Genomic DNA, 22,515 nt, shown 5'->3' on the forward strand with positions numbered 1-22,515 from the left:
CGTAGCACATTCATCACCGATGAGGACTCTCCATACCACCATACTCAACTATAAATACTCAGGTATTCCAACCCATTATTCATCCTGAATCCCAGTAATTCATCTATTGCTAAGAAAGATCTAACTTAGGCATCGGAGAGTCCTAGGCCGGAACCACACTGGTTCTCCCTTGTCCCTAGCGTCATTTTACAGGTTGTGGCACCCGAAGGACCTACCGGAGAATTCCTGATGCAACACATCCAGAGGTGATGACTTTAGCTCCTGCCCTTCTCGATATGTTAGGCTCTAGGTACAGTGTAATATGAACCAAATTATTATTAGAGGGAAATTCTAGTAGCAATGGCCACCAATAGCATTCCGGTATATGTGGTGCAGACACGATATCTGGAATCTTTCACTCCATCTGTTTGATCTTCGAGATCTAGTACACCAACACTCAACCTTCACACTAAAAGGAACATGACTAACATGATTGGTTGATACATAGCCACTTAACATATGGAGGACAATTATAATATTTTGATGCAGCTATTTTTGGCTTGCAAACTTTTTGGGTAGGATCCATTGGATGGTTGAAATAACGGCTCTATGAATCTACACCACATTTACTAGTGTACCATTAGTAGAATATCCCCATTTCTATTAGTTACATTAGAATTTTGTGTCTTAAAGTAGGTTCTGTGATTATTTGATGTTTTTAATTGTTATTTCCACCCAGGGAGGTTTCACATCATGTGGAAGAGTATGTCAGAAGGTCAGTTCTGTTTACAGCTTCATGCATATTGGTGGCACTTCATCCCTCTTTTGTAGCATCTGCTTTGGTTGAAGGCAATACTGACATATCTAAAGGACTTGAATGGATACACACATGGGCCCTGCATGTTGTTGAATCATAGACGGATACTGAATGCTCAATAGTAAGTATCACCAAAGCTCTATGTTAGCTAAGCTTGAGGGGAGAATGTATATATAAATAAAATTTTAGTGGTAACTAAGTAAATGTATTTTTCATTCCACTTGTATCATTTAAGGTGCAATTCACATTACAAACTATGAAAGGGAAAGTTTGGTCTACATCAATTAGCTTTCTTGTAGCATATGACCAATATAACAACTTACCTGCTAGCTCCACCTTTAGCTCCTTCCCCAATTCCCAATACCACAAGCACATTATATATATATATATAATTTGTTGTAACCAAGGTTGGCTAAGATTGTAACCTTATTTTTTTGCCCTTTTAGTATAACATTTTTTTCTTCAACAAGGGTAAATCCTATCATTTCACATAAAAATGCATTAAATACTGCATTTAATAACATTTTGGAACAAATCAAGGGGCAATTAAAAGAAGGTTACAACTTCTTAGTTCACCACTCTGGTCACAACAAGTTGTCCCCTATATGTATAGGTAGAGGTTGGGCACATTGCCCGCTCTAGGTATGTGGGTGGCAATGACCAATGGGCAGGGTAGGATGGAAGGGACAGGGTGGTCCTTTTCATGAGGGTGGGAAAGAGATAGATATAGGATGGGCACCCTGGCAGCCTGCCCACCCTTTTCCCTCTATATATAAGACAACAAATCTGTCTGGTCGTGTAGCACCTGCACCAGTAAGAGGCCCAATGATAGCTCACATGGGGGAACTTCCTGAATGGGAACTACCTTTCCCCCCACTTCTCCAGTCTCGATGGGAACTAGAAATAAGAGCAGATCGCTCCATTGAAGGTGCAGTATCCATGGTTGTTCTCCTAGTTTCCTCACTATGTAAGTAACTACACACTTCATCCAAGGATGGATAGGGAGACTGTTGAGGAAAAGACCTCATACATAAGCTCCAAGTCATCCATCATGATGATATAGAGGTTTTGAGGATAACAAATAAAACCACTTTTGGACTAACTCTTGTTTAAGTTGTTTAGATAAGAGCATACCACCAAGTGAGGGGAGTATGCACTCAATTCAAGTGACTGATGTTCAAAGCTAATTTTAAAGACATGAAAAGAAGAATTAAGCTTTGAAGATAAAGACCAAGTTAAGATGGAGGATTTTACTTTGAAGGCTTTTAACTTTTAAGATTTTAAGTTGTACTATTTTATAAAATCTTTGTTTAAAGTCACAAATAATGTAATGCACAAACACACACGCATACATTCATATAGAATAACTTTAGGAGGTTAAAACAACCCCAATTTATGTGACCAATCTGATTTGGAAACCCCCAAGGTAGCCCATCAAAGGACTTAGCTCATTTTAGCAGAAAATAGCTAATCTGGCATACCGGATCCTTAAACAGCATACCAGATCAATGTTGATCTCAAGAAATAGCCACACGCTAGATAGTGATCCAACATATCAAATCAAGGCTGACTGTATTTTACCCTAAATCAGCATATTAGATCAGATATGATTATTGGAATTTGACCGTTATACCTTAGATCATATAAAGAAATTTGGTGAATTGGCATACCGGATTAGGAATCGATATACCAGATTATTATTGTCTAATCTAATCCAATCTTAAGACAATTTCTATAATTATTAGAGCTACCTAGCCTAAAATAGACTCTTGTTTAAGGTTCTAATCACTACTACAAAGCACAATTAAGAGCCTTCATCACAAGATTCATTGAAATAGCATCAAGTGAGTCATTCATTGATTGTAAGCATCAATTCATCACAAAGGTCACACACTCAAGCTCCTCTACCTCACTTAGCTTCAAGTTCTAAGGTGGAAGATAGCTTACACACTTACTAAGGTTAAGGTAATCTTTCTTAGTAAATTTTCATTATATGTGTTAATTGAGTCCTCTTGTTCGAAATCAAGATTGGTTGAGTCCTCTTGCTCGAAATCAATAGTAGTTATTAGTGTTGAGTTTTCTTGTTCTCAATCAAGATTTGTACGAGTTCTCTTGCTCATTCTCAAAATTCTCTTTAGTGGAATTCTCTCTAAGGTGAGAGGAATGGACGTAGGCAAGTTTTGACCAAACCACCATAAATTCTTGTGTTATCTTTACAATTTACTTGTCTTTCATTGATAATATTTTTATTTTCGTAATTTTTTTTATATTCCACTACCTTCACCTATTCACCTCCCTCTAGGTGATTTCACATTTGGTATTAGAGCGGGAGCTCAAGACCTTGATTGTTTTTAATCTTATTAAGACTTAAAGACCATGGGATCCTCTGTCAATCAAAATATTGAAGGATACAACATTACCTGACCATCCTTCTTTGAAGGTGAAGGATTTTTCTACTGGAAAAATCGCTTCAAAAATTTTGTATGTGCCAATAACATTGATCCTAAGAAAGTTATTGAGAATGAACCAAATACCATAGACAAACCCAAAGAAGAATGGACTATCGCTGATAAAGCAAAAGTCCAACTTAACTATTTAGCAATAAGTTACATTCAATGTGCCTTGGGAGAAAAAGAGTACAATAGAACTTGTATATGTGACTCAGCTAAGGAGATGTTTGATAAACTCGTTGTAGCCTATGAAGGTAACTCGGAGGTCCAACAATCCAAAATAGATATGCTTATTAATGAATATGAATTATTTAAAATGAAGAATGATGAGGATATCTATGCTATGTTTACTCGTTTCACTAACATTGTGAACAAGTTGAAAGGTTTAGATAAGATCTATTCAAATGGAGAAAATGTACGAAAGATCTTGAGATCTCTTTCAAAGAAATAGAGATCCAAAACTACGGCTATCAAAGAATCAAAAGACATCAACAAGTTGAGTCTAGATGAGCTTTTGGGATCCTTCCAAACCCATGAAATGGAACTCAAACTGGACACCAAATAAGATGAACCAAAATAACCTAAGAAGAAGGTCATAGCTTTCAAATCATGCTACAAAATCAATGATGATGAAGAACTTTCTGATGATGAGATCGTCTATCTCTCCTAGAAGTTTTCAAGATTCCTGAAGAACAAGGGCAAAACCTCATTCAGTAAAAGGAGATTCTCCAAGGACTAGAAATGTAAGAATATTTTCAAAGATACTTCTCTTCAAAAGACATTATTTACTTTTAGTGTAGGAAACCAGGACACTATAAGGGAGACTGTCTAAAAATAAAGAAATACAAAAAGACATATAAAGTCGACCACTCATTCGATTTAAGTGATGAAGAAGAGGAAGACGAAGAATCTCCAGAAGAAGAGCAAACTAACCTTGCACTTATGGCTCTTAAACATAAAGAAAATCAAAATGAGGTAATTCCCACTTCTCCATCTCATAAAGATAAAGATTTCTTAGAATTAGAAGAAACATTTGAAGACCTTTATCAAAATAGCATGGAATTAACAACTATAAAAAAGAATCTCTTAAAAGAGATCAATATCCTTAAAGACTAAAACATAACTTTAACTTCTCAAGTTAACGACTTGGAAGAAGAAAAAAAAAAATTGTATAAAGCTTTAAAATCTTTTACTAATAGTAAAAAGAATTTTGACATTGTACTTGGATCTTCATCCAAAACACTTTTCAACAAGGAAGGGCTAGGCTATGATGTGAACAAAAGTTTAAATCAATCCAAAGAGCCAAGTATAAGTAAAATGGTAAGTAAGAGAGTGAAGAAGAATAAATACTGCAATTATTGTAGGAAGAAGGGACATTCTCTTAAGGAATGCTATTTCAAGAAAAAAAGTCCTCAAATTAAGAACCCCAATCCCAAAGGGAAGACTCAAAATGCAAATACTCCTCAAGTTGTTGTATGCAATAACTGCAACAAAAAGGGACATATAATTTGAAAATGCTATCATATGAACCAAACATTCTATTATCCTAGAAGACCTTATAATGGTCAAAATAGAAAAAGTCCTCTAAAGATGCAAAGACTAACTAGAACACCACCAAAGGTACAAAGACCACCTAAGAACCAATGATCATATAGAGTACCTTAAAACCAAAGACCTTAGAACCCTCAATCATACAAACATTGGTATGGCAACCAAAAGGTAAATGGTAACCAAATGATTTGGAGACCAAGAGGAATGTATGATACTAACAATGACGGACTCAACACACAATGGAGACTAAAATTTTATTAAGTATTTTTGTTTTATAGGTGCACAAGAGCAACATGGAATGGTACATCGATAATGGCTGCTCAAAGCACATGACATCCAATCCAAAGCTGTTTTTCAAGCTCAAAAAGCAAAAAGGAGGATGGGTATCCTTTGGAGACAACAGCGAAGGAAGAATCATTGAAAATGGATCAATCAAATTTGGAGATACAATAATCTCTAATGTTAGCTTAGTTGATAACCTTAAGTATAATCTACTTAGTGTAAATCAATTATGCAACAATAAATATTTTGAAAATTTTAATGCCTCTAAATGTGTAATTAAAGATTCTGATGATAATGTGATTCTTGAAGGATGTAGAAGAAATAACGTTTATACTTGCATATTTAGTGTAAACTCACATGATGCATGCCTTATTTCAAAATTTGATAATGCTATCTTATGGCATAGGAAATTAGAACATATAAATACTAAAATAATTAGATCCCTATCCTCAAAGAATTTGGTGAAAAATCCAACAAAGTTGAACTTTGATAAGCAACACACTTGTGGAGCATGTCAAAGAAGTAAACTTATAAAGGTTTCTCACAAGGCCATAAACTCTGTTGCTACTTCTAGACCTTTGCAACTACTCCACCTTGACTTATTTGGACCTATCCAAACCACAAGCCTAGGAGGAAAGAAATACACCTTTGTTATTGTAGATGACTACTCTAGATTCACTTGGACCCTTTTTCTCAAGCATAAAAATAATGCATTTGAGGAATTTGTATCTCTTTGTAAGAGAATACAAAATCAGAAGGATTATTTGATCACAACTATCAAAAGTGACCATGGTGATGAATTTGATAACATAGATGAATTTGGAGACTTTTGTAGAAAATAAGGTATAACTCATAACTTTTCGGCCCCTAGAACACCACAATCAAATGGTGTGGTTGAAAGAAAAAATAAAATCATTCAAGAAACTGTAAGGACAATGCTCAATGAGTACTCTTTGCTAAAGTACTTTTGGGCTGAAGCCGTTCATACGGCATGTTATGTATTGAACTGAGTTTTGATAAGACTTATTCTTTTACAAACTCCTTATGAACTTTTTCATAATAAACTTCCTAAAGTTGATTACTTTAAAGTTTTTGATTGTACATGTTTCATTCTTAACACAAATGACAATTTAGGAAAGTTTGAAGAAAAGGCCGATGATGGTATATTTCTAGGCTACTCCACAAATAATAGAGCTTATAGAGTATTTAATAAAAGAATACTAGTTGTGGAAGAGTCTGTGAATGTCAAATTTGATGAATCTATGGCCAAGAATAAATATAAAGACTTAGAAGAAGAAGATGAAGATGAAGTACTTGAAATTAGGAAAAGAGTTGAAAATGTCTCTTTAGCAGAACCTAATGATCATGTACATCAACTTCCAAAGGAAATAAGGACTGTTAAAGATCACTCTCTTGACCTTGTCACTGGAAACTTAGAGAAAGGCATACAAGCTAGAAGTAAAGTTCAAAATATTTTTTCTAATGTAGCCTTCATCTCTACCATTGAACCCAAGAATATAAAGGAAGCCCTTTTGGATAGTAATTGGATAATTTGCTATGCAAGAAGAGCTTAATTAGTTTGAAAGAAATCAAGTTTGAAACTTAGTGCCAAAATCCTTGAACACCAAAATTATTGGAACTAGATGGGTATTTAGAAATAAACTTGATGAAGATGGAAACATAACTAGAAAAAAGGCTAGATTGGTTGCTCAAGGCTATAATCAACAAGAAGGCATTGACTTTGATGAAACATATGCACCTGTAGCTAGACTTGAATCTATTAGAATATTACTTTCATTTGCATGTCATAAGAATTTCAAGTTACATCAAATGAATGTGAATAATGCATTTTTAAATGGTTTCATTAATGAAGAAATACATGTTATCCAACCTCCTGGATTTGAAGACTTCAAGTACCCTAACCATGTCTGCAAACTGAAGAAGGCCCTTTATGGCTTGAAACAAGCCCCAAGAGCTTGGTATGACAGGTTAAGTAAGTTTCTTGTTAATAATGGCTTTTTAATGGGCAAGATTGATACTACTTTGTTTGTTAAGCATAAGAAAGATGATTTAATTATTGTTCAAATTTATATTGATGATATTATTTTTGGTTCAACTAATGAATCTCTTTGTCATGAATTTAGTAAAACCATGAGTAGTGAGTTTGAAATGAGTCTAATGGGAGAATTAAACTTCTCTCTAGAACTTCAAATAAAACAAACTCCAAATGGGATTTTCATCAGTCAAACTAAATACCTTAAAGAACTCTTGAAGAAGTTTGACATCAATGGACAGAAATCTTCTAGTACTCCAATGAGTACATCTGTATCCTTGTTCAAAGATGAAGATGGAACTCCTGTTGACCCTATTATATATAAAGGCATGATAGGTAGTTTACTCTACTTAACGGCTAGTAGACCTGACGTAATATTTAGTGTCTATGCTTGTGCTATGTTTTAAGCCCAACCTATGCAATCCAATTTGAGTACTGTAAAGAGAATCTTTAAGTACCTAAAAGGAACTCTAAGCATTAGCCTCTGGTACCCTATGGACAATGACTTTGACCTAATTAGCTTCTCCGATGCTGACTTTGCCGGGTGTTATGCTGATCGGAAGAGTATAGGTGGATCTTGTCACTTCCTAGGATCATGTTTGATTTCGTGGTTTAGTAAGAAGCAAAATTTTGTTGCTTTATCTACCACCGAGGCTGAATACATCGCAGTAGGATGGTGTTGTGCACAAGTGTTATGGATGAGGCAAACTCTCCAAGATTATGGAGTTAAGTTTGACACTTCCTCTATCCAGTGTGATAACACAAATGCAATAAACCTAAGCAAGAACATGATTTTAGACTCAGGACCTAAGCACATTGATATTCGTCATCACTTCTTACGTGATACAGTTCAAAGAAGTGAAATTCGACTTGACTTTATTGAGACCGAGAAGCAACTCGCAGATATCTTCACAAAACCCTTAAGTGAAGAAATATTCTGTTCACTTAGAAGAGACTTAAGTATGTGTGACCCATTTGAATGAGTGAATTTGCTGAATCAAGCTCCATCCCACCTATTCCACCATTTGACCCAAATCCTTGAATTCTCCTACCCACTTTTTGACAATGATAAAGGGGGAGAAATATATGGTAATAGTAATGGAATAAATTAAATTGATTGTATAGGAATGTTTTGAAATGAATATTGTAATGCAATTTGTTCATTTCAAGTTTCAAGTTTTATGAATGATTGTGCAACTTTCTTTGATATTAATGATATCTGCAATTTCTTTTGAATTTCTATATATTGCTTCAAATTTAAAGTTGCTTCATTATTACTGTTGTTGGATTATTTGTCATCATTAAAAAGGGAGAGATTATTGAGGAAAAGACCTCTTACATAAGCTCCAAGTCATCCATCATGATGATATAGAGGTTTTGATAATAACAAATAAAATCACTTTTGGACTAACTCTTGTTTAAGTTGTTTAGATAAGAGCGTAGCACCAAGTGAGAGGGAGTATGTGCTCAATTCAAGAGCAAGCACTCAATTCAAGTGACTGATGCTCAAAGCTATTTCAAAGACATGAAAAGAAGAATTAAGCTTTGAAGATAAAGACCAAGTCAAGATGGAAGATTTTACTTTGAAGGTTTTCAAGGTTTAAGATTGCAAGTTGTACTATTTTGTAAAATCTTTGTTTAAAGTCACTAATAATGTAATGCACACACACATGCATACATTCATATAGAATGACTTTAGGAGGTTAAAACAACCCCAATTCATGTGGCCAATTTGATTTGGAAACCCCCAAGGTAGCCCATCAAAGGACTTAGCTCATTTCAGTAGAAAATAGCTAATCCGGCATACCGGATCAATGTTGATCTTCGAAAATAGCCTACAATAGCTTTCCAGCGCACGCTGGATAGTGATCCAGCATACTGGATCAAGGCTGGCTATATTTTACCCTGAACCGGCATACCGGATTACGATCCAGCATACCGGATCAGATATGACTGTTGGAATTGACCGTTATACCTTAGATCATATAAGGAAATTTGGTGAACCGGCATACATGATTAGGAATCGATATACCAAATTATTACTGTCTAATCTAATCTGATCTTAAGACAGTTTCTATAATTATTAGAACTACCTAGCCTATAAATAGACTCTTGTTTAAGACTCTAATCACAATTAAGAGCCTTCATCACAAGATTCATCGAAATAGCATCAAGTGAGCCATTCATTGATTATAAGCATCAATTCTCACAAAGCTCACACACTCATGCTCCTCTACCTCACTTAGCTTCAAGCTCCAAGGGTGGAAGGTAGCTTACACACTTATTAAAGTTGAGGTAATCCTTTTCTTAGGAAATTTTCATTATATATGTTAATTGAGTCCTCTTGCTCGGAATCAAGATTGGTTGAGTCCTCTTGCTCGAAATCAAGAGTAGTTATTAATGTTGAGTTCTCTTACTCTCAATTAAGATTTGTACGAGTTCTCTTGCTCATTCTCAAGATTCTTTTTAGTGGAATTCTCTCTAAGGTGAGAGGAATGGACGTAGGCAAGTTTTGGCCGAACCACTATAAATTCTTGTGTTATCTTTGCAATTTACTTATCTTTCATTGATAACATTTTTATTTTCGTAATATTTTTTTGTATTCCACTAACTTCACCTATTCACCCCCCTCTAAGTGAATTCACAGAGACCTCCCTAAGATCTATAGATGAATGGGCTCATACTCTAGATTGAGCCCACCAAGTAGATAGAAGATCCTTTCGACTTCCTGGTTCTTATAGACCTTGACTTCATCTTCAGAGTTGGACAGTCGAAGGTAACTGCAGTGATCATATTCCTGCCACAGGCTGATAATAGTGTTGTAGTAATCAGAGATGCTTCTATCACCTTGTTTCATATTGATGACTTATTGGTGGATTTGGTACACCTTTGCATGGTCACCAACTCAATCAAAGGTCCTGGTGATACTATCCTACATATCTGTTGCAGTTTCCTTGTCTATAAATCTCCTACTAATCTTAGGTTTCAAGGAGAAAACCAACCAAGTCATAACTGTGGAGTTCTCAGTCTTCCACTTCAGATATCTTGGATTAGTAATGGCAGGCTCCTTAATAGAGCCAGTAATATACCCCAACTTTTCCCTACTTCATAGAGACATCTTCACAGAATGAGACTAGTCTAAATAGTTGGTATTGTCCAACTTCACAATAGAAATCTGGGTGTTGGGGTTATCAAAGGAAGTCATAGTGGGGAAACCACTACTCAGCCTGATACCAGGAGTTGGTCCATTGACCTCAGAATCATTCCCAGACATAGTAGGCATAATATGTAGACACTTTAACAATCAATATAGTGTTTTGCTCATATGGGGAGTACACAACCCAAACTAAAGAGGCAAACCAGTAAACAAATGGCTCCAAATCAACCAGACAAGGAGCAAATGAAAAAGCCAGCAAGCATACAGAGAGCAAATACTTGTGGAACACCAACCAAATCCTTCTAACACTCAAGTGTCTTTAGTCCATAGTACCCAACAACTATAAAAGGATGTAACTTTTTTTTTTAACTCGAATATTTTCTGGGACCTGGGCTGGCCCCTAGCAATTTATTAAAAATCAATCAATCAATAGAACGGAATACAAGGGGGGACATAACCGCCTTACCCCAACCCAAGATGAGAACATCATCATTCACACACTCTAACAGACCATACCTCATTCCCATATAAAACCCACAAAACTAATTAACGAGATCTCAACACAGGAATATCAGTTACATCCTCACGCAGAATACGCCTGAGACCCAGAGGGAGCACCGAGTCAGAAGTGAAGAAGGAATTACCCGTCGAGTCACAAGCCCAATTTGCCAGCCAGTCGACAGCCCTATTACCTTCTCTGAAGGTGAAAGAAATCCTAGGCGGAGCGACGCAACCAAAACCTGAATGTCATGGAACCAGTACCATCCTTTCCAAAGAGTGCACTTTTTTGAGGAAGTACAACACACCACCATGGAGGAATCCATGTTAACATCAAAGTCTGAAAACCCCATAGCAGCGCACATTTGGAGACCATCCTTAAGAGCTCTAACTTTTGCAATAGAGCATAGATGTCACGGCGTCTAGGCGACCTAAAGCGCCGGAGAGGGTCCAAAATCAAAGCGACACCAATTAGGTGATCAAGGCGTCCAAGATGCCCAAGCCGGCCAAGGCACCTGGACGCCTAGGCGATGCCTTGACAACTATGCAATAGAGTTGGTACACTCCCCATAAAAATTTGCAAAGGCTGCCAACAACCAACCATTATTGTCTCTAATAATGCCCCTCCACCCCCCATACCCGGATTCCCCCGCTATTCACATTAAGCTTGACAGAGTTGAAGGGGGGGGGGGGCACCAGTAAACGGGGATGGGCATTTTGTGTCTAATTGGAGGGTGAGAGAGGTTAAAAATATCAAAGAATAAGAGACTTCTTTAAAGTTGGAGATTTTGAGAAAGAGCCGAAGTATGGAATTTCTTTAACCCAGCTTTTCACCGCCTCAATAATGTAGCAAGCCGACCTTGCTCTTTCCCTATGCCTCCTATTATTTCTCTCTTTCCAGAGTTCCCATATGATAAATGAGGGAATAAAACCCATTATCATCCCACATAAACTCTTACCTGAGGCATGGTTATGCCAGAACAATAGCCTACCTTTCACACCCTACAAGGGAATCAGTTCCCTAAAAGGATGTAACTCTTTCATTCTCAATAACTAATAAGCATCCAAGTCATCCAGCTTTCAAAAAGATTCAAACAAGGAGCAAAAATAGAGCATACCTATACAACAGCAAAAGAGAGAGCAACGCTCTCTAACCTTCTCCCTTCATCATTTCTTTGAAGATCTAACCACAATAGATCCTTCTATGTGAAGTACTTTATATAGTATGGTCTCAATAGAACCCTTTACGTTTTTAGGGTTCCAGGAGAGTTGGGAAGCAAGAGGAACTAGGTTGACTTTCAAAACCTGCTCTGATACGAAATTGGAATGTATAAATGAGTTAACTCAAGGAAGAGAACAAGATGTAAGAGTTGAGTGAGGAAGAAGAAGAAGAAGAAGAAGAGAAGAGAAGAGAAGAGAGGAGAAATGAGAGAATCGATTATGTGTGTTAAGTGATTCTCAACACACATATTAGCTTCATTTAATTAACTTCTATGAATTATGCAGACCTCCCTAGGGAGGTAAATAAAATTAAGAAAAGAAAGGAAAAATACAACTTAGTCATGTCTTATAACAAGACAATGACAAAACTATCCTTATATAAAATATTCTAACAACTCTAACAGTTCTTCCCTGCATTATTTATCCACGTGTAGTGCTGCTACACGTGAGAAGGGGGGGGATTGGAGTTATCATCTGATTTTTTGAAGATTATTATTATTATTATTATCTGCTCGTCATCAACAACATATTTTCTTATGAAGATGGTTACTTGTGGTTTTCAGAAACAAGATTATTATTTGTAGTTCCCAACAACCTTATGTTGTGTTATGTGGTTCCCAACAATCTTATGCTTTGTTTTGTGATTGTGTTATGTGGTTCCCAACAACCATGTGTTGTGTTGTGTTATGTGGTTTGTTGCTGCCTATGATGCTCTTTGATTAGTGGTTCGCAGCAACCTATGCTGCCCTTTTATCCAGCAACTTATGCTGCACTTTATCTTTCTTCTTTGTGAAGATTCACGACTTGCCTTCCTTGAGAAGGGCTTATGATGTTGTTGTTGCTACTATGATATATTTAGTTTGCGGTTGGTTTTGCCGCTTATTTTGTTTGTTGTTTTCTAGATTTATTCGACACAAATTTTTCTCTATTGTTGCTATTGATGATTGGTGTGCTTGCGTTAGTATTGCTATTGGAATGAAGTTCTCTCTGTGGTCACTAGTGTCTAAGATTGCTATATATGTTCAAGACTGATTCTATTGTTAATATCTATTCTTGTTGTTCCCAGCTAGAGCATTGATATATGTGCTCCAACTTGAGGGGGAATGTTAAAGTGTACTGTGAGGGGGAGTATTTGATGTTGAGTTATCATCTTGTTTTAAGTCATATAGTCATTGCTAGTTACTTTAAATTGTTTTTGTTTTTTTTGTAATTAGACTCTTAGTAGGTTTCCTGAGTATAATGTGGGTAAGAGATCGCTCTGGTCACATGGCCCCTGCACCAGAACAGGGGCCAATGAGAGTGCACGCAGGGCATCAACATGGATGAGATTTGTTATTTCATGGGGAGTGGGGCCGTAATCTCGTACTATCTTGTGTTTGGGAACAGGTTCCACTATTCCACACGACTAGGCAGCATTCTTTTTCCCAATATAATAAATATTGTGGGGCTAGACCACAGTAGGGGTAATATTGAATCCAATCATGGCTCTAGGATTCTCTCATCTTTCTCCTATTGTGGTCTCTCTTTCTCCCTCTTAGTTCTCTTCTTCTTCATAGATTCTGGTTGGTGTTATTTGATTTTGCTACAAACACCATCATATATGTAAAAATTTTAGTAATTGACATACATAAACCTGTTTTACAGTAAAATGACGTACAAAAGTTTTTAATGTATCATTTTCCATAAATTAGTAAAATAAATTCTTGATGTTATTTTTTTTTTTGATTCCACTGAAGCTATTTTCATATTCTTTTCATTAAAACAAATGAATCGCGTCAAATCACACTCCCCACCCCCCCCCCCCCCAACAAAAATAAAATAAAAAAAAAGTGAAGCCTATATAAGTTATAAGGTAAATATTTAGGAAATGATAAATAAAACCCTGAAAAAGAGACTTCTGAACCTTCAAATACAAAAAAAAAGAAAAAAGAAAAAAGAAAAAACTGACAGCATCTGTAGCCATTGTAACCGGGTTGAGAACCAAATATTTAAAATTGTGTTGATGGATCGGAGTCAAATAGTATCTTGTTTTATTGCTTTCCCATTATCTCTCTGTTCCAACCACTGTGAATTGTTGCTTGCTGTGGTGACTGAGAACTGGATATTAATATTTGTGTAGATGGCACTGACATGTCTCCGACTCCATATACTGAGATGGCTCTCCAAGCTTCTCGAGTGCTTGAATTCACAGACAAAACATTCAAGGCAAAAGGCACTGATGTCTCAACTAATCTTTTGAAGGGGGAAATCAAGATACCCTACTCAAACATGGGATATCAAATTTGAAGCTCTGGTATAGTTATGCATGCATTCTAAAGCATTGCATTTAACTTCCCTTTTTTTCCCTTGTTCTTTCGTAATTGTGGGTCTGGCCGTGCCTTTTTTTTTTTTTTGGCAACTCGTTCATATATGATCTGCAGTGGCTAATCAGTGTGTAGATAAATTGATACTAGCTGTTGATTAATGAGATATCTTGAGGCATAGGTGGTTGTCATTGGTCAATTGGATGGGCCAGATTGTGGTGGAAAGAAATTGAATTGGAGGGTTACAAGCATGTGCTGAACAATCTAAATTAAGTCAGGTGGCTCCCCCCATCCCCCCCCCACCCCCACCCCCACCCCCACCCCCACCCTCACCCTCACACAACAACCAAGCCCCGCCTCTAGCATTGGTTCTTGGATCCATCTCTCCGGTGCCAACTCCTACTCTCCAGCAACACCTTCGTGTCCGAAGTCTAGCAACACCTCCTCAGCGTGCCTGACTCTAGACACTTTGGCATCCCATCTCTTCAACTTCTGCAGAAATTGCACCAGGAAAATTACCAAAAACTTTAAGAAATTGTGTACTTCACTAATTTAATCACTGTAGAAATTTTGGTTCCATTGTAGAATCAATGGAGGAGACTAGTCTCACATTGGAAAAAAAAGACAGGTCGTCCTTGAACTTGTATGGAAGACAAATTACTGGAGTTACAAAGTGGATACGGATGCAAAAGGCAGAGAGATTGAAGAAGGGAACCTCAAGGAGTAGCTCAGTTGGCAAGAACCAATGCCTCACAATTGAATTCTTGAGTTTATCTCTCTTTAGGTCCTGCCTATCAGAGAAAAAAATATGATTGCAGAAGAAAGGGAAGAGTCACCAGATTTGCAAAGAATCAGAAAGAGATGGAGATCTTGTGATAGGGTCTAGAGCCATTCAATTGAGAGATGTTATTTGAATGGCTTTGATCATGGCTATCTAGAGATGCCTCTCCCAATGTGCCATAAATATCTTCTACGAAAGTTTACAGGAGATACAAGTAATTGCTACAACTGAAAAAAAAAACCAATTTGATTCACTTTCAGGACAACGAGAAACGGGTCTCCTGTGAGATTATTCCCAACACTCCCTCACGTATAGGAGAAATGAGCGTACATAGCTTGACTCCACAAAACCCTTCCGTAATACTTGGGTAATACTTCTACCAAAACACAAGCAATTCAGTCCGAATGAAACTCTTCGCTTCCCTCGCTGCTTTTTGGTGTATGCTATCATGATTTCACTTCCTTAACTCGTTTCCTTTATTACCTTTCCCTTCTCACCAACTTTCATCTAACCTCTTTATTGCGTTCTTTTTGGGGTTTGCCGTGGAAAGACTGTGGGAATATGAACTGACTTGGTGCCTATCGCCCTATATTCCCTCTTCTCCTGTTCTTCTGCTACTGTCGCTTTCTCACTTCTCTGTCGTCTCCATCTTTGGTGTTTTATTCCTTCTGGTTCTGCATGATGGGCTTTCCTGTTTTGGGGTTTGCTTGTCGTGTTGCTTTTTGAATTGCTTGGGCTTGATTCTGTGTTTGGAGTCCTGCCATTGTGCTGATTGCGTTTTTTCCTTTGTTACTTTTTGTGCTGTTGTTTCCGGTTTGATCCTCTTAGTGGGGTCTTGCTGTGCTACCCTTATTTTATTGTTTTTACCTGCCTGTTGCTTGGTTTCTCTGTCTTTCCATGTTGCCTCACAGCAGCTCCTTTCAGAGATCGTCTGGCTCACACAGTCGACGCCCGTACTGCAACCGGCGCAGATTAGATTTTGGTTTTAGGTGGAGCTTGAATGATCCTCGTCAGGGGTCACCCAAAGATATTCCTCTAGAATCTAATTGGGCATTCAATCAAGAGTTACTTGCTAAAGGGATCTAGGGGAAGAATCTCAATTTCTTGGACAGTCTGGATCACCCAGTCTTGTTCGGATTTACTGTGGGACTACCTAAACCGTCCTTGGAATTGTTCTGCTCTCAACTCTTCAACATTTGGAGGCCGATGGGGGTGAATGACTTCAATTGGATCGGGGATGGGATGTTTGTTCTACATGTCTCAAACCTTACTCGTGTGATCGGCTCCTTTCTTTGTGCCCCTGGTGGTGTGGGCAAGGGCTTGTACACCTCATTCCTCATGCCTTGAACGACGCTCTTTTTACCAGTGAACGTTAAACAATTCCGATATGGATCCAAGTGAGCCCAATGCCGGTGGAAGCCTTTTCTGTTGAATCTCTCAAACAGGTTGTTTCTTGTGTGGATAAAGTCGTCGAGCTCTATCTCCAGCATGACGTCGGGCTCCCTCAAACTGTTGCTCGCGTGAAGGCCATGATTAAATGGAGGCGTCCAGTTTGTCTCCACTCTAAAATCAGGAATGACAGAGGTGATCTTCTCCCTGTGGACCTTAAGTATGAAGCTCTTCAAATTTGTACTATCTGTGGCTGCCTGTGCCATTCTGCTGGAGTTTGCTCAGCTTCCTCGACTTCTGACCATCGGTTTGATCAGGCTCTTACACGACCACTTCGGTTTAATTTCACTGGTCTTGAGGGGTTTCTCTCTGGTGTATCTGATGATGTGGGTGCTTGGTGTCTTGCGAATGACTCACATTTTAGGCACATATCAGAGCCTATAATTACTGAAATATGTGATGAGGATGGTCCTATGGATGGGGCCTCTGCTTTAGCACTTGCAGATATGGAATGGGAATTATCTGAGGCTGACACTACAGGAATCGGTCTCAACTCAGGTTGCTGTTTCGAGCAGGACCTCCAATTGTCTCTTGTGGTATTACCCACGGCTGACCATATTGGCGGGGACACCATTTCGTCGACGGATGATTTTCTTTCTTCCTTACTGATGGAGCCTTCTGATGGTGCACTGCCTCCTTTGATGGGCCCTTGTGAATCGGCTGGACCCCCCCGCTATGGTGATCCCTGATGTTAGTCTGCTCTCTCCTTTGGATCTGGATCCTTCCTACGAAGTTCAGTCTGCTCCGCTTGCTCCGGTCCAGAGTGTAGACCAGAATGCTATCTTTGAAGGGAGCCTTGTCTGTGAGCCTTCTCTCAAGAAAAGAAAGCTCTCCCCTTCACCTGTTGTGCAACCCCTACTTCGTGAGTTCTCAGACTTTCGTGCTTCTCTAATTGGTGCACTATCTTCCTCTAGCCACCCTACCTCCCTTTTGGCGATGGTGCATGATTGGTTGGGAGAAATTCGGGATGGGGGTTGTAAAGGTCGTGAGGTGACCTCAGATTTGGTCTCCTCTAGTCTCGTTCATATTCCCACAGTAGGTCTGGAAGTGCCGAACCCTGTAAACATACCTCTTATTTGGCATTGGTTTTTTAAACGTTACTGTGTTTTCTTTATTCTGTTGCTTGCCTGGTGTTTCAGTATTTGGAATCTAAATTTTCGTGCTTACCGTAGATCCTTTGTTCCTCGAAGACTGTTTCACTTTTGTATGTTTCTTCTACCTTCACTTCCTCTTATCATGTTAATCTTTGCGTGGAATACCCGCGGTTGTAATAATAAGTTTACCCGTAAATATTTGGACTTTCATTTCTCTAAGCATAAACCTGATATTGCCTTCTTGTGTGAAACTAAATGTATTGGTCATGGTAGCATACGTCATCTATCCCCGTTTGCATCTTATGTTTCTGTTAAGTTTCAAAATAGCTTGGGTTCCTATAGAAGAATAGGGGGCCTTTGGGTCACGCCCCTATCCCAAGCTTTTGCCACAAGCACAGTCAAGAGGGTGATTGGGATATACACGTCATCCCAAACCTACCAGGATCAATGACACAGTGTCCTGGTGCATGATAATCACCCAAGGCCCCACCCAATAATTACATTGATTAAAAAGGAAATACAATTCCAATATCTATCAAAGTCATGATAAGCGAAAGCATTAATTACATAAGTAGTTACAATATGTTCAGCCATCTAGGTGATAACATAATGATAGTACTGGTGTTGACTGACCATGGCATAACTACTCAAAACTATAATAAGTTAATACAAAAGAGTTCATAATGGGCTCAACGCCCCCAAAAGAAACAAAAGATAGGGAGATATCCCTGAAAGTATCAGTGCCCATAGGCATAATCATTGCAGGGGCAACATTCGTCGTGTTCCTCTGACACGTAACCAGGTTCCTCTGTCCCAATACCATCATAGTCTATAGACTGTACATCTAGACCAGCCAAATAACCATTACCTGCATCAAAGTCTAAAAAGTTGTGTACACAGGGGGTTAGCTCCACTGAGCCAGTGAGGGGAAAGGGGAGTGCACATACGTACAATCACACATAGTCCATGATGCATGAAATGTTAAATTCATATTTTTCCACCTAGCAAGTAATCTAAGTCATGGCATATGCTATTGTGATAACTCGGGAGACACTGAGGGTCACTTATCCTATCGCCCCAGTGAAACCTCAATTATCACAAGGGACCTACACCGGTAGAAGCCATCATGACCACCTAGTGGCAGACCCCGATAGCCATCACTATCCCTGTCCTGGCCTCTCCCACCTCCACAGACCACATGTGCTCAAGCTGTCCAACACCTAAACCCCTATTGACAAGGGTCGTAGTATAGGGTACAGTACATCCTAACCACAGATATACTACATGCATTTCTATCGTCTGGAGAGGTACTTTGAGTGCATCAACGTCCCATTCCCTCTAGTACCCGGGTACCAGCATGGCATGGTACATACAGACCAAGATGGCAAACAAGTATTGATCATATTTATAAGAATCACAGGGTTCCAGTACCAGTGTAACCAGCACCGTAACCCAATATTGCAATACAAAGCATCATGGTCACATTTCATCAAATCATATCCACAAGTTTCATATGCAAAATGCAACATAGCAAGAATGAATATAAACACGAAAATCAATATATAATTCTAACTAATGCATCCCTATAAATATATATATATAGCAATCCCAATCATCACCCAAAACCCACTCACCGTTTGTTTGATTGTCCACCGGGGTGTTCAGAAATGTTTGCTCTAAGGCACGCACTTTCGTACAAATTCTAGGGTCTGAGAAAGTATGGGAACGGCGTTAGAAGTATATAGATGGGTTCCACAAAAGATCCCGACAAAAGAATGTGATATGGGCCAAGACAGCAAGAATGGATGAAAGAACGGAACCAGACGGGTGAATCCGGTCGTGGATCAACCCAGGCCATGCCTAGAAAATATATGGAATGGACTCATGGGCGGATGCGGAACGTGAGTCCGCTCGTAGATCTGTTCCAACCCTGAGACACGTCCGAGAGCAACTTAGGATTTTGGGTTTCAGGCGGATTCATCTTAGGTGGGTCCGCTCATAACTCCGCTCTGGAGGAAAGCCATAATAGGCTGAGCGGAGTAACGAACGAATACACGATAGTAAGTCCGGTCGTTTGTCCGCTGCCCTTCCTTTGAACAGCAGAGAAGAGCATTACCTCCTGCCCTTCATTTATGGATCCAATAGGGTTTTAGGGTGGAGAAGGTGAGCTCAGACCTTCGTTGGAGGTCTACCACATGAAGCCCAATAAGAATCACATAGGATTTAATGGATTTGGATCCATCTCCAAGGTTCCTTACAAACCTAAGCTAGGTTTTGAATGCTAGAACATCATAAGGTCATTCAAAAACCATAAATGCCTTAAAGAGAGAAATAGAGGCTTCAAAGGGAGAAATTAATGAGGTCCCATGAGCTCTCAAGAGAACCCCCAAGCTTGGAATCGATCCTCATAGGATTTCCAAACCCAGATATGGAAGAGAGGAAGAGGTAGGTGAGGTCATTACATCAAGGCTGAACCAATCGATGTCTTCCACCTTTACAGCCTCTCAAGCCCCTTGTTCTCCAACCCTTCAATGCTCCCTCAGGTCCACAGTTTGGGTAGGTAGAGAAGTGATGAGATTTGAGGGTTATGCTTTAGTCTTAAAACTAATCTCCCTCCTAAGGTTTGTTTGGCCTAGAGCTTAATGAGCCAAAACTCATTAAAAGGCTTACTTAGCCTATGGGTCCACCCAAAGGCAACCTATAACCCAACGAAAGGTAAGAATAAGGCTACCCTCATCCAAGAGATAGAACTAGAGTGTCCGAAGTATGGGGTGTAGGTACCACACAAGGAAAATACATAAAACCCAAAGACAGCACTGGCGGACTAACGGACGGATGCAGTGCTGATGAGTCCGCTCGTGCGTCCGCTGCTGCTGTAAGGGCAGAAACTCAAGGGAAAAGGGTCGGGCTTTGACCCACGCTTTAGGGTCGACTAGGGTAAGACTCAGTATCATTTACAAGATTAAATCTTACCCCTTGACTGTCACGACATGTACTTCGTGATCCCGAACAACTTCTCGATCGCAATACTAATCTCATCTCCAAAGGAGGTATCTAACTACGGGGACACCGGGTAAGCCTTTCGATACTCCTTACTTTGCAGACTCGTGCTGGGAGGATGATCGACGAAATCACCATCGACAAATCTTCCCCACTGCCGATTAAGGAACCTCTCTTCCACAGGCAGGCCCGTGATGTGGTCAACAATCTTGTGACTAGGTTTGACCACAAGTGAAAATAACTCATCAGCATACACGGCAGCAGAATCTACACATCATACAAGAGAAAACATTATTAATTAATAAATCTGGGCGCGGGTGTAACATCCTCCCCACCTTACAAAAATTTTGTCCTCGAAATTGTCGTACCTTGTAGAAATCCCAGGGAAGTGTATTTCGCTCGCATTTCCACTTCGGCTTCCCAGGAAGCTTCTTCTTCCGAGTGGTTACACCACTTCACTTTCACATAATGAATAGGTCGGTTGCGAAGATTCACCACCTTACTATCTAGAATCTTCTTAGGCTGTCCCTTATATGACATGTCTGCTGCCAGCTCTGGTGGCTCCTGAGATAGGATGTGACTGGGGTCATGCACATACTTTCGCAATATAGATATGTGGAAGACATCGTGTACGCCGTCAAGAGATGGTGGAAGTGCTAACCGATATGCAACCGGCCCAACCTTTGTAAGAATCTCATAAGGCCCAATATACCTCGGGCTTAGTTTACCCTTCTTACTGAACTGCATCACCCCTTTCGTAGGCGACACCTTAAGAAATACTTTATCACCAACAAGGAACTCCAGATCCTTTCGTCGTTGATCGGCATAGCCCTTTTGCCTAGACTGGGCAGCTTTAATTCTCTCCCAAATCAAATCCACTTTTTCATAGGTTGCTTGTATCAGTTCTGGCCCAAGAATATGCCGCTCACCTACTTCGTCCCAACACAAAGGTGGTCGGCACTTCTTTCCATACTGTGCCTTAAAAGGGGCCATCCCAATAGTAGCTTGGTAACTGTTGTTATAGGCAAACTCGATAAGTGAGATGTGCTCATCCCAGCTGCCCTGCATATCAATGGCGTAAGCTCGAAGCATATCTTCCAATGTCTGTATTGTCCTTTTTGACTGACCGTCGGTCTGAGGATGGAAAGCGGTGCTAAAGCTCAACAGGGTACCCATAGATCTCTGGAATTTGCCCTAAATTTTGGAAGTGAACTGGGATTCCGATCTGAGATAATGCTGACTGGAACTCCATGTAAGCGAACCACGTTATCAATGTACAAACGGGCCAATCTATCCATAGAGTAGGTGACTTTGATGGGGATAAAATGTGCCATCTTTGTCAACCTATCCATAATGATCCATATAGCATCAACGCCCCTAGGTTTACGGGGTAATCCTGTGACGAAGTCCATAGTAACATGCTCCCATTTCCATTCTGGAACAGGCAATGACTGTAATAGTCCATGGGGACGTTGTCTATCCACCTTCACTTGCTGGCAAGTGAGGCACCGGGCTACATACTCAGTCACATCCCTCTTCATTCCAGTCCACTAGTAATGTCCTTTTAGGTCCCTATACATCTTAGTACTACCTGGGTGGATAGAGTAGGGAGACTCATGCGCCTCTACCAACACTTCCTTTCTTAGCCGATCGTCCTTGGGAACGCATAGACAATCCCTAAACATAAGAATGCCACTGCCTGTCAATGTGAAATCTAGATCGCAGCGTGTCACCCTAGATAGCTTCAATAACTTCCTTACAATGTTCATCTAAAGCTTGAGCGGCCTTAATGTTTTCAACCAGAGTTGATTGTACGGTTAAAGATGCTAAGGACAAGGTAACACCCTCTACTAAAAACTCAAAATCCATCTTTCTAGCTT

At 39.4% G+C, this 22,515-nt stretch overlaps 1 long non-coding RNA gene across 1 annotated transcript; it reads left to right on the forward strand.

Moving 5' to 3' along the window:
* The first annotated feature begins 248 nt into the window (after window positions 1-248).
* On the forward strand, window positions 249-14,390 carry LOC122647197. The gene is made up of 3 exons (XR_006330816.1): window positions 249-289; window positions 719-917; window positions 14,128-14,390. It is a non-coding gene; the product is annotated as an uncharacterized LOC122647197 (long non-coding RNA).
* Window positions 14,391-22,515: the final 8,125 nt, after the last annotated feature.

The sequence above is a fragment of the Telopea speciosissima genome, unplaced genomic scaffold (assembly GCF_018873765.1).
Source record: "Telopea speciosissima isolate NSW1024214 ecotype Mountain lineage unplaced genomic scaffold, Tspe_v1 Tspe_v1.0013, whole genome shotgun sequence".
In the NCBI taxonomy this organism is placed as follows: domain Eukaryota; kingdom Viridiplantae; phylum Streptophyta; class Magnoliopsida; order Proteales; family Proteaceae; genus Telopea; species Telopea speciosissima.